Source organism: Canis lupus, chromosome 11, assembly GCF_011100685.1.
Source record: "Canis lupus familiaris isolate Mischka breed German Shepherd chromosome 11, alternate assembly UU_Cfam_GSD_1.0, whole genome shotgun sequence".
In the NCBI taxonomy this organism is placed as follows: Eukaryota; Metazoa; Chordata; class Mammalia; order Carnivora; family Canidae; genus Canis; species Canis lupus.
The window spans coordinates 36,266,077-36,294,017 of NC_049232.1; the positions used below are offsets into that span (position 1 = coordinate 36,266,077).

A 27,941-nucleotide genomic window follows, 5' to 3' on the forward strand; every position below is an offset into this window, starting at 1 on the left:
CCATGAGGACATTAGAGAAGGCGCAAACGTCTCTATCTTACTAAAGGAGAAAGTGTAACTCATAGAAGTCAAGGCATTCACCCAGAGTCACACGGCTGAAGAGCAAGGGCCCAAATCATTCATTCAAGGCATAGAGCCCTCTGTATTTACCCAGCTTCCCTCATGGGAATGCTTACCTCCTGGCATGAGCAATCCCAACTGAGGCATGACAGCAGCTAGAAATGGTCCTTTTTACTTGTTTGAGAACTTCTTTCTCGGTGGTGAAAAATTGAACCTGCCTGCCCCAGTTTCTCAGCCACCTTATGACTCGGCGAGCAATTGCTTTACTGCTGACAAAATGAGGCCACCCCAACCTAAATGGAGCCTCTTTTCAGAGTAAGACCCTGTGTGGAGACAGCTCTTTCCTGGAAGGATAACAAAAGCATGCTTTTGTGTGTATTTCACTTGATGGAAAGGAATCCCCAGCGAGGCCATATTTTCCCCCTGAATTCTCTCAAGTCCAGAATGTATCCAAGTTTCCAAGATAATCTCAGAAGAGCCATTCATCTATGAAGATGGCCAAATTGTCTTCCAGCTCAGTAGACAGGGTATTTTTGAGAGGGGAGGGGAGGAGGTAAGAGGAGGGGTCTGAGAAGAGGGAAGTGAGGGAGACAGAGAGCCAGGGAGTGAGACAGATGAGGGGAAAACATGTGCCGACAAACGCTGATGGGGACAGGAGAGACACCAAAGGGCCAGGCCCGACTCCGGGGTCCCACCTGCCAGGGATACTTTCAGCTGATTCTTTTTAGGACCTGTCACAGTCAGCCTGACAGGCTGTCACTTCTCATCACTGGGCTCTCGCGGAGGATCTTCGTGTCATTGCTGTCACGAAGAGACCTGGCAACCGGTGAAGGATTTCCCGGGGCGCTACCTGATAGGCCGTTATCCGCCTCTGATCATCTTCACAGAGTAGCGAGGCCGCTGTCAGAGGTAATGGAGACTGCGCCACTAAGAAAATCGGCTGTAATTTATTTATCAATTGTTTCTGCATACCACAAAAGTGGCCTCCTACTTTACAGCAGGGTCTAAGGTATTTGAGAGCCCCTGAAGTTCATGGTTTTCCGGTATTCTAAGTTCTACTTATGGCCTTTCCTGTATATGACACACAACACCACCCTTGTGGCTTGCAGGCCGTTTTCTTCTTTGCTTTCTTTCGTCACAAATCATCCTGAGGCATCCCTTAAGTGCATTTGTATTGTTAAGTGCACCGGCTTGATTTGGTGTTAATTCAATTTGAGTGGCCTTAATATCTTGTGGGGGTGATGCAATGCAGGCCGCCTGTACCTTGTAAAATCGGGTCCCAGGTCTGCCTGGGAGCAAAGCACCTTTCCCAGAGCCATTTACCAAAGTTGCTGATAAAATTTTCATAAGGGAACCTTTTTAGTCTGACCCTATTGTGTTATTCTACCATTAAGTCTCAGAGAACCGAGCTGGCTTCGAGTGACAGCTTATCATGTTCTCCATTATCGCTGCCTGTGCCGAAGAGCTAGCGGCCTGCGCCTCCCTCCCGCCTCCGGTCCGTTCTGGGAAAACGTTATGGGCCCACACCTAGGGGCTAATGGGCGATTGGCTCTGCGTGGGTGCCCAAGAGCCCAGCACTCTTCCTGAGGACCTGGCTCCCCTTCACCTTGGAAAGCTGGAGAGGCCCCGGGGCACTTTGGAGAGCCTGCAGTGATAAAGAAAGCGAGGTGTGAAACAGGGTAAGAGTCACAGAGCCACTTCACGCCCAGCTCAGCCCCCAAGGTTCTGATGATAATGCCGACACCACTGACCCAGAGCATAAGAGCAAAGTTGAAATAATAGAGTGAGACATCTGGTGGCACCGTCAGCTCAAAAAGAGCTCTGAAATCTGGGGTCAGATGTACTTGGGTTTGCAGCCCAGCTCTGTGGCTTCCATGCTCTGTGACCTTGGGCTGGGTAGTGAGTCTTGGAGCTTCAGTGTTCCCATCTGTGAAATGGGAATATCAACATGTTCCTCTAATGGCTGTGTGCAGGGATTGAGGCCACATATGTGAAGAGCACGACACGTAGTCAGGCTCTCTTATGGTTATCTTAGAAGCCAGAGGCCCTCAGAGGTGGCAGGAAGAAAGCTGGGTGGGATAGTGAAGAAGTTATTTGGATAGCACAGGATGAGGAAGAGAGAGAAGTCTGGTCTCCTGGCCTCATCGAGGTCCCTTTCTATCTTTCCCACTGTGTCCCTAGTACTGTCCCCTTGATATCAGGGGCTTGGGTGGATTTGGGGCGCATGAGACTGCTTGATGATTCCATTTCTGAACAGCCTACTCACGTCTTCTCATCATTCTGCCTTGTTTTGCTCTCTGTGTCTGAGGAATGGCTAGAGCCTGACAGTGTGAGCACGGGCCCTGCTTGCTTCTGCTGCTCTGGGGGAAAAAGTACAGTGGTCGGAGAAACAGAAATGGCAGGTGCTTTTTTCAAAACAACATTTAAAAATTATTCTTATAAAAGCAATATATGTTTGGCTGTAGAAATGAGGACATGTAGATAAAATCTGGATACTATAGTGAAAGAAAAAAAAATTGCCTGTAATCCTACCACCTGTAACTCTTAAAATACCAGATACCGTGCCGTGCTTTCTTTCAGCCCTTTTTTGTGCATGCATGCATGCACACTCTCTTGTTCACGCCTTTGCTCATGATGTATACTGTTGTGGTTCAAAGCGCAGTCTGGCTTCATCGCTTGTTTAGCTTTTCCGCTACTTCTTCCTCATCTCTAACCTAGAGCTTCGTGATCGTGCTTCCTCAGAGGGCAGGTAAGAGAAGCAAAGGAACCAATGCACACGAAGCAGGGCACCTGGCATGCGGCACACTTTGTAAAGGGGTTTTCCTGGAGGAATACTGTTATGTACAGTAGAAATCTGGAATCATACAGTATTTCCCTCTTGAAGTGTAGTTTTTGGGGGGCTGTTTCCTCTTTTCTCATACCCAGTTACTAGACTACAATCCTTTCTTAAACTGCTCACCCAGACAGTGTCTTGAGGTCAGACTGAGCCCTGCCACGCTCCTGGCTCAGAATGCCAGGGTGGAATGGTGATCATCATGTGTTCATTTTCAAAAGGGTCTGACAATATTAATATCTGAATCCCTACAGCCTGACGCTTGGTGGTCTTTATTAGGCCCATTTTATAGGAGGGAGAATTAAGACTGAACAGGTATTGAAGGGGCTGTATGAGGTCTCCAAACAAATAAGGTGGACTTCTTGGCTGCCAGGAAATGAACAGTGCAGCTCAGAGAAGTGGCTGCTCTTGGCCTTGGATTTGCCTTTATGACACTGGAGACTTAGGCCTGCATGGAGCAAGGAATGAGGCTGAAATCTCAAGACAGGTTTTCAGAAACAAATATCTCCTAGAAAAGCTTTGAGAGTCTCCCTGACATGTGTTTGTATATGTGCATGTGTGTGTGTGTGTGTGCACGCACATGTGTGCTACCATTTTGGTGTTTTTAAGCATCCCTTTGTGGGATTCAAACATTTTGAGAGTGAAAAATAATCATTTTAAGGCAGGCTGAGTAAGGCAGGGTCATAAATCTGGAAGGAAGACCAGGGTCCAGCTTTATTTGTGTGTGTGTGTACATGTGCATGTGTGCTCATGTGTGTATATCCGCGTGCATGGATGCATTTTGAGAGCACAGGCATAGAGAAGGTGCCTCTTGGCACAAGTGGGAGGAACAGAGAGAGGCCTCCAGGAAGGGAACTGGTTTGGATGAAGTATTGGCAAACGCTCGGGGCACCGAAGAAGAGGCTCTGGTCAGGGAACTGTGCTGTATTAGAATTTATAATAGATTAGCTTATCTGCCCCTTGATCTTCAAGGGTACATGGGGAGCTGAGGATGAGGTATTTCTGCTGTGATTTTCACAGCGAGAGGAAGCCTTTAAAACAGTATTCCCAGCATTTCCCTCCGCACAGCCCAAGGCGGTGAGAACTTGCTATTCACAACCCCTCTCGGGTCATTTGGAGGAGGCTGACAGTGCCCAGGAATGCTGACATGCTTCAAAACATCACACAAGAAAGAGCCCACTCGGATTCCTAGGGGGAGTTCCTGTCGGTCCATCCGAGCCGCTGCAGCATTGGACTTGATTGCCATGGCTCCCGCCTCCCCCCGCAGATGCTGCAAATCCATATTCATCGGTACCGTCTGCGGGACTCCCCTCTCCCTGTCCATCTGTCCATCCGACTCTCTCTTCATCGCTCTCTGCAGTAAAGGGTGCTCACTATCACGCAAAGGGGAGCGGGCCAGGATGTTCCAGATGAGCTGCTGCCAGGGATGTTGCTTTAAACGCCAACGAGCTGAAGCGGCTGGCAAAGAAAGAGTGAGGGATAAAGTGTGGTTTGATGTCTCCGGGCGCTAGGGAGATGATTCATATAACATGAGCCCTTCAGGATCCTTGCTTAAATCTCAGCCTAGCAGCCCCGGCTGAACTGGAAATCTGAAGTCCATCCAAGGAGAGTCACTGGTCCTGCCTCAGCAAACAATTGGTGGGTCAGAGGCAAAGGACAGAGGAGGGGTGGTTCTTTCACCTGCTGGGAAAGAAGGAATTGAATGATGTGTGTGGTGGGGAAGTCCAGCCAGGAAGGACCTGGCTCTCATATTACAAGAGCTGCTTTCTAAAGCCAGAGGGACTTTCTCATTGCCAGAGAGGCTGGTGGTCCTCAACCAGAGTGGCTATGGCATAGTTCTGGAAAGGTGTAGTGATGGGGACAATGTGCACTCCGGGGCTCTGGGTGTCAGGCTGGGAACCATGAGGGAGGACAGCTGGGATGGGGCTTCACTGTCCTCAGACTCACTACTAAGGCAGGGTGAAGATGTAGAGGGGAGAGGTGTCACCCCATTTCCTGTTTATCTCGGTGCAGTGGGGTCTCGATTGCCCCCATTTTGGACTTTGTATGGAGGTGTGTGTTTTGGCCACTCTCCACCCGCAGCATCTTGAAACCTTCCCCTCTCCCAGTGGACCCTCTCTCTGCCTCTCTGACAACATCCATTCTCTCCTTTTATGGAAGTTCCATAACCATCTTTCATTTGGGGAAGCCCCATTGCCCAGGGCTTAGTTCATGTAAGCTTGGGTTCAGACCCTTGGGGGGGCTGCCCCAGTTCTGGCCAGCGTGTTGGGTTTGAGGATGGGCCCATGCACTAGGATGGTCCCATCAGAACCAAATCTGAAACTTCTGTTCGAAATTTCTGTTGGAACTTTGAGGCTGGAGAAGTTCTCTTTCATCTGAGGTTGTTGAGATGAGAAGATAAAAGCGTGGAGGTTCTGGGGGCTGTCATGATGAGAAGGTCGGCCTCCAAGTGAAGCCACTGGAAAAGGAAGAGTGACAAGGTGGAGAGACAGGGTTCTGATGGCGTCATCTGAGCACTGGACTCTAGTCATACTCGAAGTCAGGGTCTACACCTGGACTCTTCTGGTACACCAACCAAGGAATTTCCCCCTTTTCTTCGTTATCCAGTTTTTTCCTGCTACATGTAATCGGAAGTGTAGTATCTAATGGTCAATATGCCTTTTCCTCTTTCCTGCTTGGAGTCCCCTCTCTCCCTTTCCACTACTCATCTACATATTTCTCCTAAAGCTGAGACCCCCAACTTTCTGTGTTTCCTTCTTTCCCCTTACTCACTCAGGCTTCCAACCACCCTGTGGTGTCAACTATGACTTCAATGCAAATAAGCCCCATGCCCACCTTCATGTTTCTACCTTGGGTCTTATTCACTGAGTCCAGCCATCTATGACACATTTCCACATGTGCTTCAAGCACAGGGACATGCACAGCTGGTGTGTTCTCAATATCCTCCTCTTCAGCCCTGGCATCTGGTCCCCCTAGTTCAAAGTCACAATTGTCTTTGATTCCTTCTTCTCTTCCTGCCCTCATATTGAATCATCCATCAAGTCTTCAAAAATTTCTCTGTGTGTGTCATTTTTTTTCTCCATCCACTGCCAACCTCTGGCCTCAAATCTCATCATGGTTATATCAAGAACCTCTTACCTGGTTTCCTAACACTCATTTTAAACTGCCACACACTCCAGTTTATTTAGCTTCCTCAAATACCTCTTTCACCTCACAGCTCACCTGAAGAAACTGGATTTCTCACTCGTGTGCATCTTCATGTCCCCCAGGAATTGGCATTCATGAGACCTGAAAAGACACAGGAGCATCTTTCTAGACTACTAGTTTCCTACAGGATTTCTTGGGGGTATAGGAAGTTGTGTTTTAACTAGCAAGTAATTAAACACATCTTTTATATCAGTCTTCTGTAAAGTAGAATACAAAACTCATGTTTTGTATGATGAACCATAGATTTCAAAGAAGTTCTGAGATTATTGAAGTCTACGTCTGACTACTACCCAAGAGTTCTGGGGTTCCTTTTCCTCCATCATTGGGGAGAAAGTTTGGAGTAGCACCAACATGCTGAGCCATGTCTAACCTCCTCAATTTGGTGTCTTCCTCAACTGGCCCTACCCGTCCTACCCTCTTCCTTGTCTTTTATTATTTCCTGGAGAGAGAGGGTTCTTATGGTTGTTCCTTGTACTCAACACTCTCATTCTCAACCTTGTTTTGTGCTACTGCCTCCTTTTCCAACTGGTCCTCCCTCTTTTTTTTCCATTCACCTAAATCATCTGCCTCTTTCAGGCCTAATCACCAACCTCACAATGGTCTCTCCCTTCTTATATTTTTGTAACCTTTGGAATCCATATCAATAAATGGATTATATGGTGGGAAAGAGTCACTCACCTGATCAAAACTCTGAAAGTGTATATATTGTCTGGCTGTGGGTGGAAGTCTAGGCTCCTTAGCATGGCATACTTGCTCTTGGCAGATCTGGTTCTTCCCTGATGATGCTTCAGTCTCAACTCTTCTTGTGACTACATTTGATCTTGGCTGTCCAGACTTCAAGAACCACTGAAGTGCCATCCCTTAAAGCACAGTAGTCATTCTCACCTCTATCTTGACCCTATCTCCTTCCCTTCTCATCTTTATCCACTAGGACTCAATTCAGGCAAAACACCCTTCTTGGACATTATTCCTGAGGACAGTTCCAGCTCAGCATCAGTTGGAACAGTTTTGATTGCTTCATTCTCTGTTCACCTGATTGTGAGCTCCCTAAGTGCAGGAACACTCCATAAGTCTTGTCACTGTTACATATTTCACCAGGAATGAATGAGGAAACAAATGGGAGGTATCAGGAAACTTAGGATTTACTGTCTGTGTCCCTTATCTATGTGATCTTGGTCAGGTCACTTGACCTCTCTAAGTCTGTGTCATTTTCTAGTCAAGTCTCTTTTATGCACACAACTATTTTGATCTCTATTTGCCTGAGGGTCTCTGGGAATAGCAGTGGTGACACTGCTTGGAACAAAAACTGGGCCTGAGACTAAGACCACAATGAGGAATTAAGAGTGGGTGGATAAGGAGGACCAGGGTTGCTGCCTCCTCTCCAAGATGGCACACCCTGCACAGAAAGGCATCTGCATACTCAAGTATAGTTTAGGAAGTCTGAGCAAAGATCAGCAAACAGACAATTTTGGGTGAAACACAGCTTATTTTTACATATATTATTGTGTCCCAGCCCACAGAGAAGCTGTCAATTATATTTTTAAATTCCAATAGCTCTTATTTATTTGCTGAAAATCTTTTTTACAGGCACTCTGCTCTTGTTTCATGGGTATAGAATCTCCTCTTATCTCTCTTAGAATATTAATAATTTTTTAAAAATAAATATTTGTTCTGTTTCCTGCCTTGTCTTTGAATTCCTTTCTGGTCTCTTTCTTTTAGGTTAGCAGTTTTCCTCAAGTGCCTAAGAGTAGAAATATTTTATATTTATGCATATTTAAGAATCAGGACGGGCACCTGGGTGGCACAGTCAGTTAAGCATCTAACTCTTGGCTTCAGCTTAGGTCATGATCTCAGGGTCCAGGGATCAAGCCTCACATTGGGCTCTGTGCTCAGTGCAGAGTCTGCTTGAGATTCTCTCTCTCCCTCCCAGTCTGCTCCTCCTGCTCATGCTGTCACTCTCTTCCTGAACTAAATAAATAAAATCTTAAAAAAAAAATCAGGAACCAGAAGCTAATGGAAAAACCTGCAGGTGCAAAGGTAGGACTGGTGGACTTCACCAAATCATGTTGTGGCAGTTGATTTGTTATCATCAACAAGGATAGACTTTTCTACTGGAGTTGTCAGTTTCTGCAAGCAACTGTCCCTTCCAGTCACCAGTCTGAGATGGGGCAAACAAAGTGGGGAAGTAACTAGGGATGGGTTTCAAAATTTCATTTAATCTTGTTTTCAATATAGCGGCTCACTTCTACTCTCTGCCTTACCTGTCTCTAAGTTCTGAGTCCTTCTAGAACAATCTAGCCACAGTGTAAACATCTTTTCTTTTGCTTGGGTATAGGGTGGCTTCTTGGTATCACTGGGCTAGATGAGGAGGTGGCAAGGTGTCTGCATTTTTCATAAAGACCTTCAATCAATCTACTTGTTTTTAGCTGTATAGTCAAACCCCTGTATTCTGAAACACCCTGTGCCTTCAATTACTGAGCCTTTCCAGTTCTTTGTGTTTTGATCTTGCTTCTTACTGGTTTCCATGTCCAACTAACACCATTCATTCTGGCTTCATCTTTTATAGACTTTAATAAGCTATCTCCAGTAACTTTCTTGTTGTTCTAGAGGATATATTCATCAAAAAATTAATTTACTGGCATTTTAGTGAAGTTTTCTGTGAGGGGGGCAGAAACGGGGCAGAAACAGAAATGAATGCACATGTTAATTCTGCCATGTTGAGCCAGAAGTTGAGCTAATTTCCTTTTTAAAAAAAAAGAATCCATGGGCCATCTGGGTGGCTCAGTCAGTTGAGCGGTCAACTCTTGGTTTTGGCCCAGGTTGTGGTCTCAGGGTCATGGGATTAAGCCATGCGTGGGGCTCCACACTTGGTGCAGAGTCTGCTTGGGACTCTCTCTCTGCCCTTCCCCCTGCTTGCATGCTCTCTCTCTTTCTCTCTCTAAATGAATAAATAAAATCCTTTAAAAAACAAAAAATAAAAAAATAATCCATTATATTGGATTATATATAATCCAGTAATAATGGATTATTACTATACAAATGCCCTCCCCCCTTTGGATTCGGTTACTATACAAATACTTTTTTCAATTCCTTTCTCTGTCATTCAGTGTCCTGGGCACTAGAAGTACATCAGTGACGACCCGAGACACTGTCTTTTCCTCATAGTGCTTACAATTTTGTGAGGTAGATAGGCAGTCAAACAGGAAATTTATGAGTGAGTGGAGTGCTATGAAATGACAAGTACCTTCAAGGCTCTGTGGAAGAAGTAATATCTAATCTACCATAGTTTAGATAAATATGAGATAGGCAGGTGAAGAGGCAGGGAAGATGTTACAGTTAGAACGGTAAACATTATGGTTTTGAATAAGAGAGAGAAGACACATATGAAGAATAAAAATAAATTCAAAAAGATCACAGAACTTGTTGAAGAGAGTGAGGTATGAAGAATGTTGATGGAGAGGTAAAAGAGGCCAGATTACATAGGGCCTCTCAAGCCCTGATATTGGACTTTATCCTGGAGACAGCAGGAAACCATCAAATGCTGTAAGGGCAAATGTGACTACATCATTTATGCTTGTTTTGGTGGGGGAGGGAGGCTGTCTTGTTTCTATTTCTTTTAGTTTAATCATTGTTACTTCATATATATTGAATTTATATTGTGAGGTTCACATATCCCAATGATGGTTATGTTGTTTGTGCTTGTTCTTTTTTTTTTTTTTTTAAGATTTTATTTATTCACAAGAGACATAAAGAGAGAGGCAGAGATGTAGGCAGAAGGAGAAGCAGGTTCCATGCAGGGAGCCCAGTGTGGGATTCGATCCTGGGACCGCGGGATCATGCCCTGAGCCAAAGGCAGGCACTCAACCACTGAGCCACTCAGGTGTCCCTGTTGTTCTTGATATTATTTTTTTTGCCTTGATTTCCTTTGTCAGATATTAAAATTGATACTCGGACCTTTGATTTATATTTTCCCTGAATTTTTTTTTCATCCTTTAACTTTGTGTTTTCTTTTAATTTCTTTCATAGACTATATATTGTTGATATGTAAGAGAAAACCATTTTTAGCTAATATAAGAGTCTCTGTCTATCTATTTAGCTCTGTCTAAAATACTTTTATTTATCCCCTTAGCTATCTCAGATCTACCAACATTCCATCTATCTATCATCTTTCTATTATTTATCACCTATCATCCATTTATAATCTCACATTGAACAAGTTGAACATGTTAACACGTTCTCATATCTTTTTGCTATCCATCCCTTTCTGCCATCCCCTTGCTGATATTGTTTAAAACTTTTGTTCTGGGTTATTATGGATATACATTTTTTTCTTTGCTTATTAATTTTTTAGGTAACAATTAATTATACTAAATTATTTGAATTCCTTTATTTCCCATATTTCTTATAGCAGTCTATCGGATTTACATTTACTTGAATTTTCTTTTTTTTTTTTTAAGATTTTATTTATTCATGACAGATGCACAGAGGGAGGCAGAGACACAGAGGGAGAAGCAGGCTCCCTTCAGGGAGCCTGACATGGGGCTCAGTCCCAGGACTCTGGGATCACAACCTGAGCCAAAGGCAGACACTCAACCACTGAGCCACCCAAGTACCTCTTACTTGAATTTTCTAAATAATTCTTTGTATGGCAAACCTGCTAAAACCTGCTTGAGAATATGTCTATTGAGTATCCAGATAGAAGTCATAATTTGTCTGAGGATAGCATTTTATAGTAAAATTGTTTCTTCCTTTAGGGGTAATATTTATTATGTCTAGTAATCTCCACTGATGGAGAAGTTCAAACTCCGCTTCTAGAAGAGAGGCAGGCGTGACCTTCAAGGCAGTGTTCAAGGTCACCACCCCAATTTTTGTCTCTCCATTAATTCACAACTTTGGTCAGAATCTTCCTTTAGATGCTCTGAAAAAGTAACCTGGGAAGGAAATTATCTCTATGGATAATTTAATCAATGTAGTGAGTATGGGGGTGGGGTGGGGAGGGAGGAGGGATGGACAAAAGAAAGGAGGAGGAGGATAATGAGGGGTGGAGAGGGAGAAGAAACAGAATGGATTGGATTGGAATAGACTAGACTAGACTAGACTAGGTTGAAAAGTATAGAGGGCATCCCAACAGTAGGCATGTTGTTTTTGAAACTGTCTTTCATTTGTACAGGGCTGTATACATGCTGGGTCACCATGTAAAATGTGTTTTCTTATTGTGAGTGGAAGTCAAAATCAATTTGAAGAACACAGCTTTAATTGTGATCCACCAATTCTGAGGTGAAGGGGCACGGAGGAGGTAGAGGAATGAGTGCTCAAAGCCAGCTGGCCAATCCACACTTTTTCATCAGTTCCTCACCCAGCAGGATGTTGGCACTGCCCTGGTTTGACCCACCTCCCATTTGGCTGACACTGCCAGCTTCTTTTCCACAGTGGAGCAGGCAGTTGTTCTCCAAAGGTAATGTGGTCAGGAGCAGAACTTGAGAACTTCCCCTCAACATGTTCTTCATCACTTCATCACTTCACTTCACTGCCCCAGCTTGGTCCCCAACACATATTCAGTCTACCAAGGGGTTCCCCATCATTTTTATGTTAGTTTCACAAATCTAGTTTTGCTTTTTATTTCTGTGGTTCTTCCAGGTTGGTTATATGAGAAGGAACCATCAGCTCAGGCTTGTTTTCATTGTGTTGGGAAGTAGAAAGCTTACTTACAGTTTGAGAGAGTGAAAAGTCATGGTCCTGTGCCCTGCTCTTCAGCAGCTCTGCCTCTGGCAGCCTTTACCTTCTTTCCACACCACCCCCGGCCCTCCCACCTCAGTAAATCCTGATGCTGGGCTCTTTCCCTTCCTCCATCCACTATCTATTTTGACTTCTGCCTTTGCCTGTGGTTATTGGAAACCTCAGGCCCAAGCCAGCAGGGATATTTAGAGCTAAACAATTACAATGTTGAAACCTTGACAAGTCCACCCTGGTTAATGGCTCTGAAAATATGAGAGAGGTGTGAACAACTAAATCTCTGACTCCATATTGTGGGTCTGCAAAGATAGACTTGTAGGACCTATTTACTTTAACGAGAATCTTTCGTTTTCTTTTCCTCTGATGTTATTGTTCCAAATGCTAGTCTCACTCAATATGGATTCATTACCAGGAGGATGGAGGATGGCTCAGATGTTTGGATAATCATCTTCTCAATAGTTTCTTTTTTCCTTTTCTGATTATGATTTTTGGAAATTGGCCAACAACAATGCAACAAGCAACCAACAACCTGCTGAAAAAAGCTTACGGTGCTGGGTTGCATTAGTAAATTATCATATATTAGATGCAGGTGGGATTCCTCAGCTTCCCAGCCTGCCAGAAAGCTTTTAATAAAACAGCATGAGAAGTGAAGAACTGCTTTTGAAAAAGAGGTGTCATGGAATCTGGGTAGGAAAGGAAAAGGTGAGATAGCTCCATGGTCAAAGATAAAGCTCTGTGCTGCTGGAAGGGAGGTTATCTAGTGAGTGATAGTGGGTGAGCCATCATGGACAAGCTGAAGAAGCAGTCTTTTGCCTTACTGGGGCAGGTCAAATTAGAGGTCTGACCTCCACTTCTTTGGAGTAGTGTAACACCTGCACACCTTTTACATGGCCTCATGATGGGTGCAGGGTACTTCCCCACCCTTTGACTTTAGGGTTGGCCAAGTGATTTGTTTTGGTCAATGGAAGGTTTGTGGATGTTATGTGAGTATAGGCTTGAAATGTACTTGTGAGATTGGGTTGGCCCTCTTGTACTTTACTTTTTTACTATCGAAAGAACATACCTCAGGTAAGTGCTGGTCCAGGGAAAGTGAGAGACATGTGGAGGAGCTCTAAACTAACCCACAGGCTGGAACCAAGCCCAGCCAAGTTCAGACCACATCAGTAGCTGAACCTCTCTCAACTCATTGATGTGTGAGAACAAACAAAAACCTCATACGCATAAATAAAACACCCCAGCTGTTTGTTGATTTCCCCTGAAATTTTGTATTTTGGTTGTTTGCTATATAACAAACCTGATTGCTAACATTCACTTAATAAGGCTGCCCTTGGATAAATGGGGACGGCACAACCTGCTTTTTTTTTTTTTTTTTTCCTGTTGATAACCTGAGTTTAAGGAGTAGAAGTGGCTTTAGAGTCCGGGAAAATTAAACCGTCGCTTTCTGTGGCAAGATGCCCAATTCAAATGACAGTACCATCCTCTCCAAGGTATGAGTCTGTCGGAGGAGAAAGAAGAGACAAAACACAGTCTCCAACACTTGCCGAGGAATAGCAAATATTGAGGGATCAGTTCTAGCAAGGAGCAGAGAAATAACATTTCCAAATGTTACTTACAGTAGGAGGTTGAAGTGAAGGCCTTTGGGTGGTCCACATGTAATTATGCCAAAATAAAGAAAAAACTGTCCTGAGAGCTTTGATGATCATGGCTTAGTTAAGAGTGGACAGGAGTCCACTTGGCCTGGAGTGATGTCGCTTCTAATTCAATGCTGGAAGTTTCAGGGATTTGGTTGAACTGATAGCGGGTCTCAATCTTTAATATTTTGCACAGTGCCAACAAATAGGAGATGCTCAATAAATCAACTTGCAATTGATAGATTATCAGGAAGCTTAAACCTAATCATAGCACTGCCATTAATTAATTACATGACCTCAGATTAAAAGCTTACCTTCTCAGTTTTCTCATGTGGACACAAGAATGAAACTATATGATTTCTGTGGTCTCTATAATTGTTGGGGGGATGAAATGAGATGAAGATGGAGAAGTGATAGAATATTATTTCCCCCAGGTGCGACTTTGTTGAAAGCTTGGTACTTGTGGAATGAAAAGAATGCTGAAGCCAGAAGGCAGCCTTGAGGGAGTAATAGGAAGAGACTTCCCCTATTATCTCTACAGGAAAATGGGCAAAGGGAGTAACAGCAATATTGCTCTGTCCTTTTACCACTGTAATTTGTGAGGCCAAGTCAGGCCTGTGGGCTAGGAAATCAAGCTTTTTATTGTACCTTAAATTGCATGCTGGGAGTCCTGATTTGACCCTATAGTTGTTTTGTAAAAGCATGTCCTCAATTAGCTGCATTGCAGGATGAAACCAGCAACATTTCTGATCATCTGGCTTCTTTTTTAAGATCTCCAGTGACATGGTATTATGGCTTGAAGTGTGTCCCTCCAAATTCGTATGTTGAAGTCTTAACCTGCAGCATCTCACAGTATGACCTTATTTGGAGATAGTCTTTACAGAGATAGATAATCAAATTAAAATGAGGTCATTGGTGTGGGTTTTAATCCAAAATGACTGGCCTGCTTATAAAAAGGCAAAATATGGAGACAGGCACATTTGCATAGGGAGAATTCTATGCAAAGATGAAGGCAGAAATCAGGTTGATGCTTCCATAAACTAAAGAACACCAAAGATTCCCAGCAACCCAGAAGCTATTTTGTTGTAATAGCCTTAGAAAACCAAAACATATGACATCTCTGTTTATGAAAAAGCTGGCTCTTTGTGTTAACAGCAAAGATTTATACAGTGCTTATGATTTGTCAGGCACAGTGTTAGGTACTTTTCTTATAACTCATGTATTCCTTCTAAGAATCCCATGGCATAGGGCTGATATTACCCCTGTTTTGCAGATGAGGAAACAGGCGCAGAGGGTTTCATCAACCCACTCAAGGTTGCAGAGTCAGTATGTGACAGTCAGGATATAAACCGAGGCACACTGGCTCTAGGGTCTGTCTTCTTGCCTCTCATGCATGTGATATAGGGTACTTAATGGTGTCCTCTTGTTCTTACACATGAGTCAAGTCTGCTGCCTCGGTCTTTGCTCTCTGGATAACACAAATGGACTTTATTTCCAACACTATAGCATGGCCTCTCTCTTACATTTATGACATGGCTACCTGAGCCTTTACTCTCTCAGGCACCCTCCTCTGAATATGCCTTACTTTGTCAGCATCACCATTAACTTACCACAGTTATCCAGAAACCCAGATGTGGTCTGATCCAATTGGAAAATGGTGAAGTTTTCACTTTCTGTGATCTAAATATTATATTGATTTTTAAAGAAGTTACATTACACTAATGATCGCATATTAAACTTGAGGTCGACCGACAGACCCAATCAAAACTCATAGCTGTTAAGCAGGTATCCCTCTGTTGGTGGAGTTGAGTCTTTCAATGGAAATAATGGACTTTGCATTCACCCCTAATCATTTTGTTGTGTTTTCTTCTCCTCAGCATTTTAGACTATCAGGGTTGCTTGAATGCTTGAATCTTGTTCTATAATACATGGCCTTTTATCATTGTATAGTGGATTTCTTCACTGGAGTATGTTGTGGGCAGTAGTCTCCTGGGTTCTATCATTTCTACCTAATTCAAGATGATTTCAGCCCAGCAGTTTGGTCTTAGTGATATGAAAATTTCAGGCAGTAGTGTGTGTGTGTGTGTGTGTGTGTGTGTGTGTGTGTGTATGTTGGTGTGTATTATACTCCAGTTTAAAAAATTTGGTTTGCCCATAGTTTTCTTTGATTTTTGTAAGGTCCTTAATTGCTTCCTTTCTCCTTTTCTCTAGCTCCAAAATAGGAATACTGAAGCATGTGCAGGTGAAGAGGCCATGCCTTGTTGATCTACCCAAGATCAAGTTTGATCTACCCAAGAGGGGTGCTACTAGGTCTCCTCTTCTATAGCTTGCCTATAGTGGTACAGTGAGTAGGGAAATCTAATCCACTTACCTTTGGGGATGTTCTTGGAAGATATTCTTTAATAGGAAACATTGTTCTCCACTTGGGAAAGAAAGCAGGGCTCAGCAAGTGTTCTTAGCAGCTATCTTCACATCTTCAGCTAGGAGTTCTATCTAATAGAAATACTGACTCCCAAAGCCACCTCAGTCTCCTTCTTTCCTATGGTGGGGTGATTTTGTCTTCTTGAAAGCATTTGGGCTTTTTGGCTGTTATTTCACTATATTCTTCCTGCAATTTCTTGTTGTTCTGAATGAGTAGCTACTATCTCTGTTTTTGCTGATATGGGGAATGCCTTTGTTTCAATTGATTTTACAGTTCTTATAACGCTCTGATAAAGTTTTATCAGGCTATTTGAACTTATTTGCAGCCCTCTCTCTTAAGGAAATTAGAATCTGTTTTCCTGGGGGTAGGTAGAAGCATACGCAGTTATAATTAGAAACATCTCTTTCTATTAAAGGTGGACCACCACCCCACATAAATTCGAGACACACCGTTAGTGGCAAAATTCTTCATACCACTTTTCCTGGTAAGCCCATTGAGTTCTAAGATGGACATTGTCAGTCATTTTCTAGCATTCATTTTCCATTTCTTTCTCCTAACAAAATATCTGATTTTCTTCAGATGTTCTATCACCACATATAATGCAGCCCAATAACTCAAGGGAGGTTCATTCTGTCCCTGGTTTCAGGGGATTAAATCCCTGGTTCAGCCAGAGATACCAACCCAATCTCCTTTGCTGGTCATTACTTAGGGAATCAGGGCTTATGACATTTCACACTTGATGGTCTCCTGGCAACTATTGATCCAAGGTTGGCCATGGGACTAACGTGGCCAAATAAGACTTAAGGGAAAAAATTTTATTTCACAAGTAGGAGAGAGCTTTTGTCTCTTGCTTGATGAACATGAACAAGGAAGAATACAGCCCTAAATGCTGTTGACAACCAAGTTGCGATCATGAAGGAAACCAGCTTGAAGATAAAGCCAATACATGCAGAAGGGCCAAATGAGAGAATTTCAGAGCAACAGAGGTGTTCCTACTCTTCCTGACTTCTTCATTATTTATACCTCTGAGAGTCAAACATTCTCATTCTAAGTGAGAGGCAAACAGACGTTTAAGAAAATATGAATCTCTATTCTTGCCAGTTATGGTAGAGCTCCTTAGGTGAGCTTGCATGAGAGAAAACCAAAGTTTTAAATGGTTGTCAGCTATGTTTGTATAATGTAAATGAAATATTGGCTTTTTCTCGATCAGCTTTTCTAAATGGAAGACAGAGTTGATCATTGAGCCCTCAAGTGACTTCTCCACTGATGTACTGTTTTATCCCAATAGTTCCACTTATCATAATGATAGGATAGTGGTGATCCATGGTGAGCTGATCACATCTTCACAGTGGAACAAAACTATAACAACCTTTAAAAAAAATCCTCAAAAATCTCATGTTGATTTGGAAAACTGCCTAAATTATGTTGGAAAATAGTTCAACGTATAACTTTAAAAAAAGGAAAAAATACATTATGGCCTTTCATTTCTAGATGGCTGCTCATAGAAAAGGTATTTGGTATCTTTCTCACAAAAATGTAAACATTCTCACAGCGTGTAATATTTCTTGAAGCTTGGAGAACTTGGAGAATGAAGGGTTTAATGTTATAAAATGATTATTATTTTATAATAATCATGATAATTATATTGATAATGATATTAATAAAAATGATAATTATTTCCAGCATTTATCAGATAGCTATAGTTTATAAGAACATGAATCATATATGGTCCAAACTAGTTTGATGCAGAATAAATTCATGCACATCTTCATGCTTGGTATGATGCATTTACAAGCTTTAGACATTCAGTCTTTTTTCTTATGTGACAGCCTTGCTTTAATGCCAAAGGACTGGTAACCTCTGGTGGCCTGAATCCCAAGTTCTCTTTGGCCAATGTAAACTTCTTCACTGTTTCTGACCTGGGTGTTGGGTAATTTGTTTTTTTTTTGGGGGGGGGCAAAGAAGTATCAATTCTTGAAAAGAATAAACTTTCTTAGTTTCATTTCAAATAACCAATGTATAACTTCTAGTTTTTCTTTTATTTGAACTAATAAGTCTGTGGGGGGTGTATGTGTGTGTCTGTGTGCTTGTGTACACACATGCATGAGCTTTTTATAAACCAGTAGCAAACAGCTTAAGAGATGTGGTCACATAGAATGGACTGAGCATCCTTTTCTTGAGTGAGAGATAATAAATCATTCTTCTCAGGTGGAATCTTTTATTTATGCTCTGGGATTCCATTTTATCGAGAAAGCTTTGGTTTTCCTTTTTGGCTTTGTCTATGCTGTGTTTTAGCAAGTAATTCAAATCAAGCTGACATTTATTAGTGAGGACATGGTCCACTCCAATCTCATACTCACAGACCAGCTGTTGCCATTCCAATTTTGCTATGGACTTTCCCATTTGTAAGTATGGGTGTGCAATGGCCATGTTGCATGGTTGCAGATTTACTATTTGTAAATCAGTGGAATAAAATCACTATCCACTCCCACGCCACAATAATACGTTACCAAGGGTTTTTATTTTGTCATTAAAAGTTGATAACTTAAAATCTGAGCAATTACATAGGGTTACTATAATCAGGAACACAAGATTTTAGTAATGGTTTCTATGCTGAAAATATTTGATTTCGTTTACTTCTTTTTTAAAAGATTTTATTTATTTATTTATTTATTTACTTATTTATTTGAGAGAGAGAGAAAGAGAATCTCAAGCCAACTCATCACTGACCCTGCCACAGGCTCGATCTTCTGACCCTGAGATCATGACCTGAGCTGAAATCAAGAGTCAGTCTCTCAACAGACTAAGCCACCCAGGTGTCCCAAAGTATTCCTATTTTCTAAGACATTATTATTATTCTATCCTCACAACAGTCCTAGGGGATGGGAGGGTACATGCCATTATCTGTGTTTTACAGTTGAAGAAAGGCAACTGAAGGGAGCAAAGGGATTTTTCCCAAGTTACAAAGCAAATTACAAGTGGCCAGTTCAAGGGAGCAAACTCTGAGCTTCCACGTTCTACTCTCTTTTACCACAGGAAGAAACCAAGTTTGAGACAGCACTCTAGGGTAATTCCAAAATACTGTATGTATTGCTCTTGACATTGATGTTTTAATATTTTGTGGAGATATTAAATAACTCTTTGTTAGAAGGAACTGTTTATTGGGGTACTCTGGCTGGCATACTTGTGAAATTGTTTCTATGTTGTTAAATACTTCTTAGGGCAAGGGTGGGAGTGGTTCTAGGACATAGCTTCACGTTCCTTTCTTTCTTAGAGATCCAGAAATTCATAACCTGTAAACAAGAAGCCTCTTTAGCTTCAGGTGTTGGAAAGATCTTTTGGTGTTTGTTAGCTTTCCCATGGAAGAAGTAAAAAGTTTCAATGTTCTTTCTGCATCTAAGAGATTGTTTTGTCCTGAAAACCCTATGTCCTGGAATTCTCTCTGTGATTTTGAGAACTCATTCAGTTAACAGAATTTTGAGTGTCTGTATATACTGGCAGTGCTCAGCCCTCCCTCTGGTGATCTTACCATGTTGTGCCTGTGTGTGTGTGTGTGTGTGTGTGTGTACATGCGCACATGTGTGCATGTGCAGGGATTGTATTCAGGAGTAAACAGTCGATTTTGCTGAGATTAATGATAGACTAAAGAGACCAAAATGTTCTTTTTCTACTTGACTTACTCTGCTCTTACGGGATATTCCATTGAGTGAGTGTTGGACATGGTAGTTCCTTTTAACTCTGAATCAATATATTCCAGAAGTTGTGCTATTAATGTTTGAAATCTGAAAAGCAGGATACTTAAAGACTGTTGCTTTAAGTTAGGGAAAGAGTAAATTGTAGTCCTGGGTGCCATTTTTATTTAACCCTGAGGAGCAACAGAGGTGGTCTACCAGCCACCTGGCTTGGCCCCATGGAGCTGGAGGGCAGTGCCAGGCAGGGGGAGGTAGGAGGTAGCTTCCATGCTTCCTCATCCTCTTTATCTACACTTCCTCCCTAACTGATCTCATCCCACTCCTATGCTGCATTTTTCAGAGCTTGGTCAGGGAAATAGAAGCCACTCTAGGTATAAGCAGTAATTGTGTTAATTCAGAGAACCAGAAGCTCACAAAACTTTTGGAAGGTAAAGGAAACTGCTGCTGCTGATCTCAGCTCCTTGCAGTATTGGAGTGGGTAATTCTCAAAAGCTTGCCCTGAAGTCACTATTTCAATTCCAGGAATTGCACTGGCCTATAACTCTGGAGCAGGTGATTCTCCAGAGCTTTCTTGGAAACCTTCGCATCTGCTGACTGACCACGCATCTCCTGGAAGTCTCCAGGGAGAGCTCAGGCTTCCAAACTTTGTGCAAGCACCTCTGAGAGGCAGATCCCAGCATCCGAACATACAGGGGAAGATTTCTGAGAAATGTGTTTCCAGGCTTCTCCACTGTGATACAGAGGAGAATGTAGCAGGAAGTGGCATTGATGCCGAGTTATCAGCTGACCACCAAGGATATTGCCTGTATCCACATAAGACATTTTTTTGATTCTCGTTACATGTGACACTCTGTTCAAGAATGCCTGAGACCAAGGCTCCATGATGATCACAAATATGAGTGGGGGAGCTACTTGCCACTTGGTGGTCTTTATCTTCTTTAAAAATTACTCTCTTAAGAAAAAGGAGGGAAATAAGAAATGAAGAAAAAAAGAAGCCAGTGATGGCCTCACTTTAACCTATTTTGTCCCCAAAGCAAAAAACTTCCCTCACTAGTGAAGGTAATTTAAAAAAAATTCATATTCATTATTCCAGTTACTCACTGAGCCTTTACCAAGTCTAAATGAATTTCAGACATCGACTAGGAGTTGTATATCCCAACATAAGAGAGACTCCTAAATCAACAGTTCTCAGAATGTCTGATGCAGCAAAGCACTTCTAGGGCATTAATATAATGAAGAAAGATATCTTTTCTTTTAAAAGTAAGAGAGATTATCAGGAAAACAGAAAAAACTAATTCTTGTGAGGTGGAGAATTGTCTCCTGGTTCTTCCCTCTGGCTATTACTTTTTTTAATCCCCATTTCATCATTTACTTGCTCTCTAAACTCTCTTTTTCTCCTCACACTGATAGTGCCATTTGCTCTTCTCCTTTGTTTTTCCAAGGAGATTTGGCCACAGTAAGTGATGGTCATCCCCCAGTCTGGGGAATACTGATCGTATTCATATAAATCATCTGTGGTAACATATGACTGGCTGACTGACTGCTCAGGCCACTAGGTCTTGGAATGCGTCCTCCACCCAAAAGCCCTCCTCTCTCCCACATACATCTTTATCACTGGATTTCAAAAACAGATAATACACAGGATGAAGTAAGAGCTTTTTTTTTTTTTTTTTCCAACATCCCCTCCTCCTACCAAAACTCACCATTGTACCCAATGGGAAGAAAAAAAAATGAGATAATTAGGATTTTTTTTTCCTTAGAAAATTTGCAAGACGAAGCCCAAGAGACAGAGCATGCCAGATGTTGTGGAGAGCATGACTGCCCAGTCCCTTCGGCCACACATGCTGAAGTCATGAAGTTGGGAAATCTGACTCAGGAGTCACCATCCAGTGTGGGAGCTGACAAAGCGCCAAATGGTCTGGGACAACTGGTAACCCAGCCAGTCCCTGGAGCACAGGCCTGGTCTGAGGGCTTTCTTGGGCAGGGATCAGTCGGAGAGAGACTGGAGGGCTAGGATTATTATTACTTCCGGGATGTAATGTTCTGGGAAGCCCTGAAAGGTCAGATCAATTCTGGGGTCTGGATCAACTGTGGGCCTGGTAGCCATGTAGTTGCAAGGGAAGCACTTGGGAGTGTGCCCTGGGTGAATGGTACAGCACCTTGGATTCATATGCCTAGGACAAATGAGATAGGATATTCAGTAGTTCAGATGTGAGAAAGCCAGAAAACACATACTTCCATGCTTTCTCTATTATAGCTTTATCTTTATTAAAATTACAATGTAAGTCAGAGATCACTCGGTATAAAAATGAACAAATGGGGATCCCTGGGTGGCGCAGGGGTTTGGCCCCTGCCTTTGGCCCAGGGCGCGATCCTGGAGACCCGGGATCGAATCCCACGTCGGGCTCCCAGTGCATGGAGCCTGCTTCTCCCTCTGCCTGTGTCTCTGCCTCTCTCTCTTTCTCTCTCTGTGACTATCATAAATAAATAAATATTTAAAAAAAAAATTAAAAAAAAAATGAACAAATGCATCAGAGGGAACAAGGCTTTAAATACATTTAGATTCAACTTGTTGGTCACTCAGCCCAATTACAGTTAGTTTCCCTTTTGTCTTATGCTGTTTCTCCAGGTCGACATGGGATGTTTGCACCAGTCTTTTATGGATTCAGGAGGCTTGAGCTCTATGCTCAGTCTTGATACAACCTGGCAAAGCCAACGGGCTCCTCTTCTGTGGCCCTGCTGTCAGCTCTGGAGGCAGCCAGGGCTGCTTGCCTGGAGACAAGAGCACCTTGCTGGGCTCCCATGGAAGACATTCCCCAGACATGGAGTCCTGTCATCAGCATTGCCTCCGTACCCTGGTTCTCAAAGGAATTTGCATAATCGTCACCTGTGAAACTTGTGATGAGCACAGATTGCAAGCTGCCAGCCCCAGAGGTCTGGGGGGCCACCGTAGACCACTGCATCTTCAGTCAGTTGCCAGGCAGAGTTGCTGAGAAGTGCTGGCATGCCCGGGACAGCTGCCTCAAGAACTCCTCTTTCCAAGGATGCCTCCACATGTCTCCTTCGATCCCCCCGCCCAGCAGGTGCAGACATTTGCTAACAGAAGTTCTTTGCTGTATTGCTGTATGTCAGAGCATTTTACAACTAGCTTTCTGCAGAACAGTAAAAAACAAAAGAGTTCAGCTTAAACATAGCCAAACAACTTTTAACAGAGCAGTAAAGTGATTTCCTCACTGGGCTCTGCTCTGAGGCAGATCTGAGAAGTTCTTGTCATGCTGGACCTTTTTTCAAGTTTACCCTGGGCCCATCTCAGATTCACCCTACAAGAGACCTGGACTGCCAGGTGGAATGTGGTCTCCAAGGACCATTACACTGGATGATTTCAGACCTGTGTCCTGGGGGGCAGCTGGGAGCTGGCTGAGGCCTCAGGCCAGCTGGGTAGCAGAGCCCCATGCCCAGCACTGCCTGGTGGCCTTCCGAGCTCCACCACATGGGTGGTCTGCGTGCTGGCAGAGCACAAGGCTGCAGGAGTTCACAGCCCCCTCTGGGGGACATGACGAATGGCCTTGCTGACAAACCGTGGTCTGCTTTCCATCTCTGAGCCATGAACGGTTTCGTTTTCAAAGCCAGAAAACAAACCACGGGAACCAGACACAACACACGCAGGCCACAAATGATGCAGCCATAGTCTCGTCTCAAGGAAGGGACCTGCAAAGGTAAAAGAAACACAGCTTTGTTAGAACTCTTCGATGAAAAGTTAATACAGAAAACTCAACCAGAGCTTGTAATGGGACCTCCTGTGCCCTCCCCAACTGGGCCTTCTGGCCTGGGGGAGAGTCAGTCCTCTCTCATGGCCAGACCCATCTGATACTGGTCTTCTCCAGGGGCTTTCCAACTGGGCTCCAACCCTGGGGGCTTCCCAGGCCACCGTGGAGAGGGATTTGGGCAGGCCAGAAAGTACTCTCGCTCCCCTGCACTGACCAGCTGCATTTCTATCTGACTTATTCTTATAGTGCTCCCAAGATCTCTTTTGAAGGAAATGTTCTGCAGGTAAACAACATTTGAACTATTCTAGTCTGCGCCGATCCCATGTACATTCCAATGGATGCTTCCAGTAAAGAATGGAGGAGGTCAGGATAGCAATTTTACAAGAAGTGCATCAATTTCTGTGTCCCTCTGTCTGATGTTGCCCACCAGTTCCCTTTATCACCCTCTGCCCCTTCCTTTGGGCACTGGCATGATAATTTAGGGTTGTGTTATCAAAAGCCAGAAAGAACTAACAAAGAATTAGGTCACTGTAGGAGCCCATGGACATAGGCCTGTCCTCTCCTTGTTCCTACAGCAACATAGGAAATATCACAGATAACTTGAGCCTGGAGAAGGATGGGTCACGTTTTTAGGTCCACCTCCCATACATGAGTGCTCCCTACTGGCCACATGTATAATAAGTGATATTGTTCCTCTAGCTATAGCTGAATCAGTCTTCCTAGCGTAGTGGTGATCTTCACCACGTATTCACGCCAATGCAGGAGGTGGGATGAGAAGTAGGATGATAAGCATTGTGGGAGAAAGCACATTGTGGGCAAAGGCAGGGAGGCATAAATGAATAAGGAATGTGGTAGGCTGCGGGGAGCACCTGACAAGGAGGGTGGGGCCCTTGTCATGTTGGGTTAGAGTATTTGGAATATTCTTTTAGACAATTGGGAGACTTTTGGAAGTAGTTTAAGCATTTGTAATGATCAAATCTAAATATTTCAAAGTTAATGCTAGTGACTCAGTGGAACATGGATAGGGAGTGGAGAGGTGGTTAAGAGATGCTTTCTCAAAATGGTTCATTTTTTCAGTCATGCAAAAAACTTCATGGAGTGTGTGTCAAAGGGGAGAGGATGAGGGCTTAAACTATGGTGGTCACTGGAGAAAGGAGGAAGACATTCACAACATATGTCCAACAAGACCTGATGACTGATTGGCTGTGGGTCTGAGGGAGGGGCAGGGGTCAGGGGTTACTGAGACCACAGAGGGACCGATAGGACCATTACTCCACAGAGAAGTTCTCTAGGGTGTGGGCTGGGGAGCAGTGGGGATGTGTACAGAAATGAGCACATTTCTCTCTAAGCAAAGAGACTATCCTAGCATTTGGAGGACCTTCAGGAGATTTAGCATCAATCCACACCTTTAAAAAAATTAATGTGAAAGCAAAGAAGTATATTACAGGATGATGTGAAACAATCAGAAACGTGCTAACAGGGAGGTCATCGGAAGAACAATTTATTGTAAAGGAATGTGATCCCAGTACTAGTGTGAAAGCCCTTTCAGGAGCATTTGTGCCTCCTAATGATTCATAGCAAGGCCAGGACACCATCACCTTCAGTGAGGGTGGGCTTCTTTGGAGAGGTTAGATAAACATTTGGGCTGGTGGAAAAATGCTGGCTGAACTTCTTTTGAGGAAGTGTGCTCAAGGGAATGAGGTGAGAGCAGAAGATTCTATTTTCTGCCAGTTTTCTCCCCTTCCTCATTCTCATCCATTCAGAACATTCCTTGGAGGTGGTTTCTCAAGCTTCTGAAATCCACACTTGGTTCTCTCTCTCTTTCTTGCATGTGCACCCACATACACTCGCACATATCTACTCACACAGTTAAATACGGACAACTCTGTGAGTTACTGGGATATTTTTTCCATATCAACTACTTCCCCATAGAAGCATGAGAAAGATTAAATGGCCAGAGAATAACAGAAAGAGCAAGGCTTTGGTGCCAGACAAACCCAGAGTCTCATTCTGCCTGATGTGATCCAGTGTGAGACACTGAGCTTCCCTGAACCTTGATTCCTTTAAAACTTCTTAGAGCCATCTCAGTATTGGATGCAACGTCCATAAAGTATCTCAGAAGGCATTTGATAACTGTTAGGATGAAATTAGGACTTTGTGACTGTATGCTGTAAAGGCTTCCTTGTTTCATTGTTCATAATAGTGAAGCATGGTCCCAGCATATCCTCCAACAGGTAAAATTCTCTAGAAACAAAACTTTAGCAAATATCAGTGTGGAATTTATTAATGTTTTATTTAATTACTTGGGGGCATTTAATGAAAGAATGAATTATTAAGTGAGAACATTGATTGTTCCCTGTGTATGGCAAGAAGATCTCCTGTGTATGCTTAAAATAGCTCCATAAAATGTAGAGCAGACCACAGTAAATTAAAGAAAGGAAGGAAAATGGAATGAGGATTGAAAATACGATTTAGCCTGGAAGTCTGCATAAAACGACAGCCACGCCCCAATTATCCTACATCCCCCATACCTGGAACTTGCAGCTATTCTAGAATGGGTGGTGACTCCAGACCCAAAAGAGAATAAAATGCTGCTGCAGGAAGTTGAAGATGCATGACCATTGGGCTCATGGGCTAGGCAAGGTGAGCTCCCTGGTTTCCCTACCCCTCTAGACTGCTCACCCCTCTTCACCCTACTGTGCTCCCTGGAAGCCTTGCTTTTGGGCTTCTTGTTAAGTTCGTCCAATGGAAGACCCTTGCAGGATATGGAAGGGAGGGAAGAGAGAAAGTTCGGGATATTTATTCCCCTAGTTCTTTCACCTGAGGTTACTGCCCCTTTCCAACATGGTCTCTCTCTGTGACACTCTTCTTCCAGACCTTAGAATTTAAATTCGAGGTTCCTTCTCCTCACCACTTTTGGGCCTAGAGGTGGTAAAGCACCCAGGCTGGTCCTCACAGCTGGGCTGCTGTGGTTAGTGAAAGGGTAAACTGAATCCCCCATAACCAATAAGTTCTGAATGCTTCCCTGTGTTAAGACACAAGTCTAAGAGTTAATGGTCACAGTTTTTATAACCTTTCATTTTGGAGATAAAGCCAAATTATATTCCACATATTCCCCAAGGAAAGCAATATTCGTTGAGGACCTTCTACTTGCCAGAATAGTATATTTTAATCCTTCTAGGAGCAGAAAGTAGAATAGCATTATCTCCATCTTATAGATGAGGAAGTATGTTCAGTAAAATTACATAGCCTGGAGCTACACAGCTAGTGTGTTTCCGATGTGAGAGCTAAACACAACTTTCCTGATTTTCCTGAGCAACCCCGCAATTTCAAAAAAAGAATGAATCCTTATCTGGAATGATCCATGAACAATTGCAGCGGTTGAGGCATGACTCTACATTTCTTTGTTCTGCTGATTTTTTCACAGCCAACTTTGCTAAGGCTGCATCGTATAAAAGGTGCATCATTTACAAGGAGGCTTACTGAAGTAAATAGGTGCGTCTCTCTTAGTGGCCTTGATCTATGCTATCTTTGAGAAGCCAAAGGTAGGACAGTACTAAGCCTCAAATGGAGCTATTAAGAGAGAAAGGGAGAGACAGAGACAGAAAGAAAGGGAGGAAGAGAGAGAGAAGCTTACATTTTGCCCTCCTTTGCAGCTCGTGCCTTATGTTCCAGATGGTCAACTCTGTGTTGGGACTAGTTAATTTCACATTGCAAAATATTATATGGGGTAGCAGGTGGAAATGCCCACTGTGAGAAATGAAGAGAAAGAAAATCTGAGCTGTAGAGGGAAAAAGACATGAAAACAGTTTGCCTAAGCCTTGGAACCAAATATTTTGTTCAGCGAAATCTAATAGTTACTGAGGATACACACAGCACCATCCAAATCAGAAGTTGGCTGTTTTTCAGCTGTGTGACTTTTGACTAGTTAATCAACATCTCTGAGTCCTTCTTTTCCTAATTAATAAAATGGAGTTAATCATATTACCTTAACTTACAGGGTCATTTTGGAGACTACATTACATTCAGGCATAGTACATATTTGAAATGTAGTGGATCAAAATAAATGGATTCCATTGTCATCATCATCATCATCAGTGTCATCATCATCATCGCCACCAAGGACTTCAAAGCCTGGTTGGAAGGATATTCAAATAAGTGCTGCTATTTAAACATAAAAATATGTTCATGCTGAACAGCGTTTCTCAAAGGAAAATGAGAACGCTGGCTTTGGTCCATACCTTTGAGTGTTGGGGCAAGCCACTTAATTTCCCTGAGCCTCAATTTTGGCATAAGTAAAATGGGGCTAATAATGTGTCAGCTTCCCAGAATACTGTGTTAATGACATAGATGAAATGAAACCTGTTACCTTAGAATATGGAATTACATGGTAGTAAGAGTGGCCCTGACTTGTAACACCACTAGTCAAGCTTTTGCCACCTTTGATTGCTGTCTCAATGGTGTGCAGTCCAGAACCAACATTTTAAAGATCTCTTTCCATTTCCAAAAGCAATTTCTTGATTCATTTTCCTTTGTAATGTCCCCCCTTGGAAGAAATAGACTTGCACGTGTTAGCCAGAGAAATTGTGTGAATTG

At 43.0% G+C, this 27,941-nt stretch overlaps 2 long non-coding RNA genes across 8 annotated transcripts in view; one reads left to right on the forward strand and one right to left on the reverse strand.

Moving 5' to 3' along the window:
• Positions 1 to 27,941, forward strand: part of LOC102155446 — a 123,651-nt gene that overhangs the window by 32,160 nt on the left and 63,550 nt on the right. For 4 of the 7 annotated variants that reach the window (XR_005366782.1, XR_005366785.1, XR_005366787.1 and 1 more), the window contains exons 2-3: positions 21,339 to 21,508; positions 22,208 to 27,329. This is a non-coding gene — a long non-coding RNA (uncharacterized LOC102155446). Of the gene's footprint in view, positions 1 to 1,460; positions 1,740 to 21,338; positions 21,509 to 22,207; positions 27,330 to 27,941 lie in introns of those variants that run through there. The other 3 variants (XR_005366784.1, XR_005366788.1, XR_005366783.1) reach the window with 3 other exon arrangements.
• Positions 3,914 to 16,047, reverse strand: LOC119873913. Its single transcript, XR_005366792.1, has 3 exons — positions 15,836 to 16,047; positions 6,116 to 6,181; positions 3,914 to 4,351 (listed from the first exon to the last, which is right to left on the reverse strand). It is a non-coding gene; the product is annotated as an uncharacterized LOC119873913 (long non-coding RNA).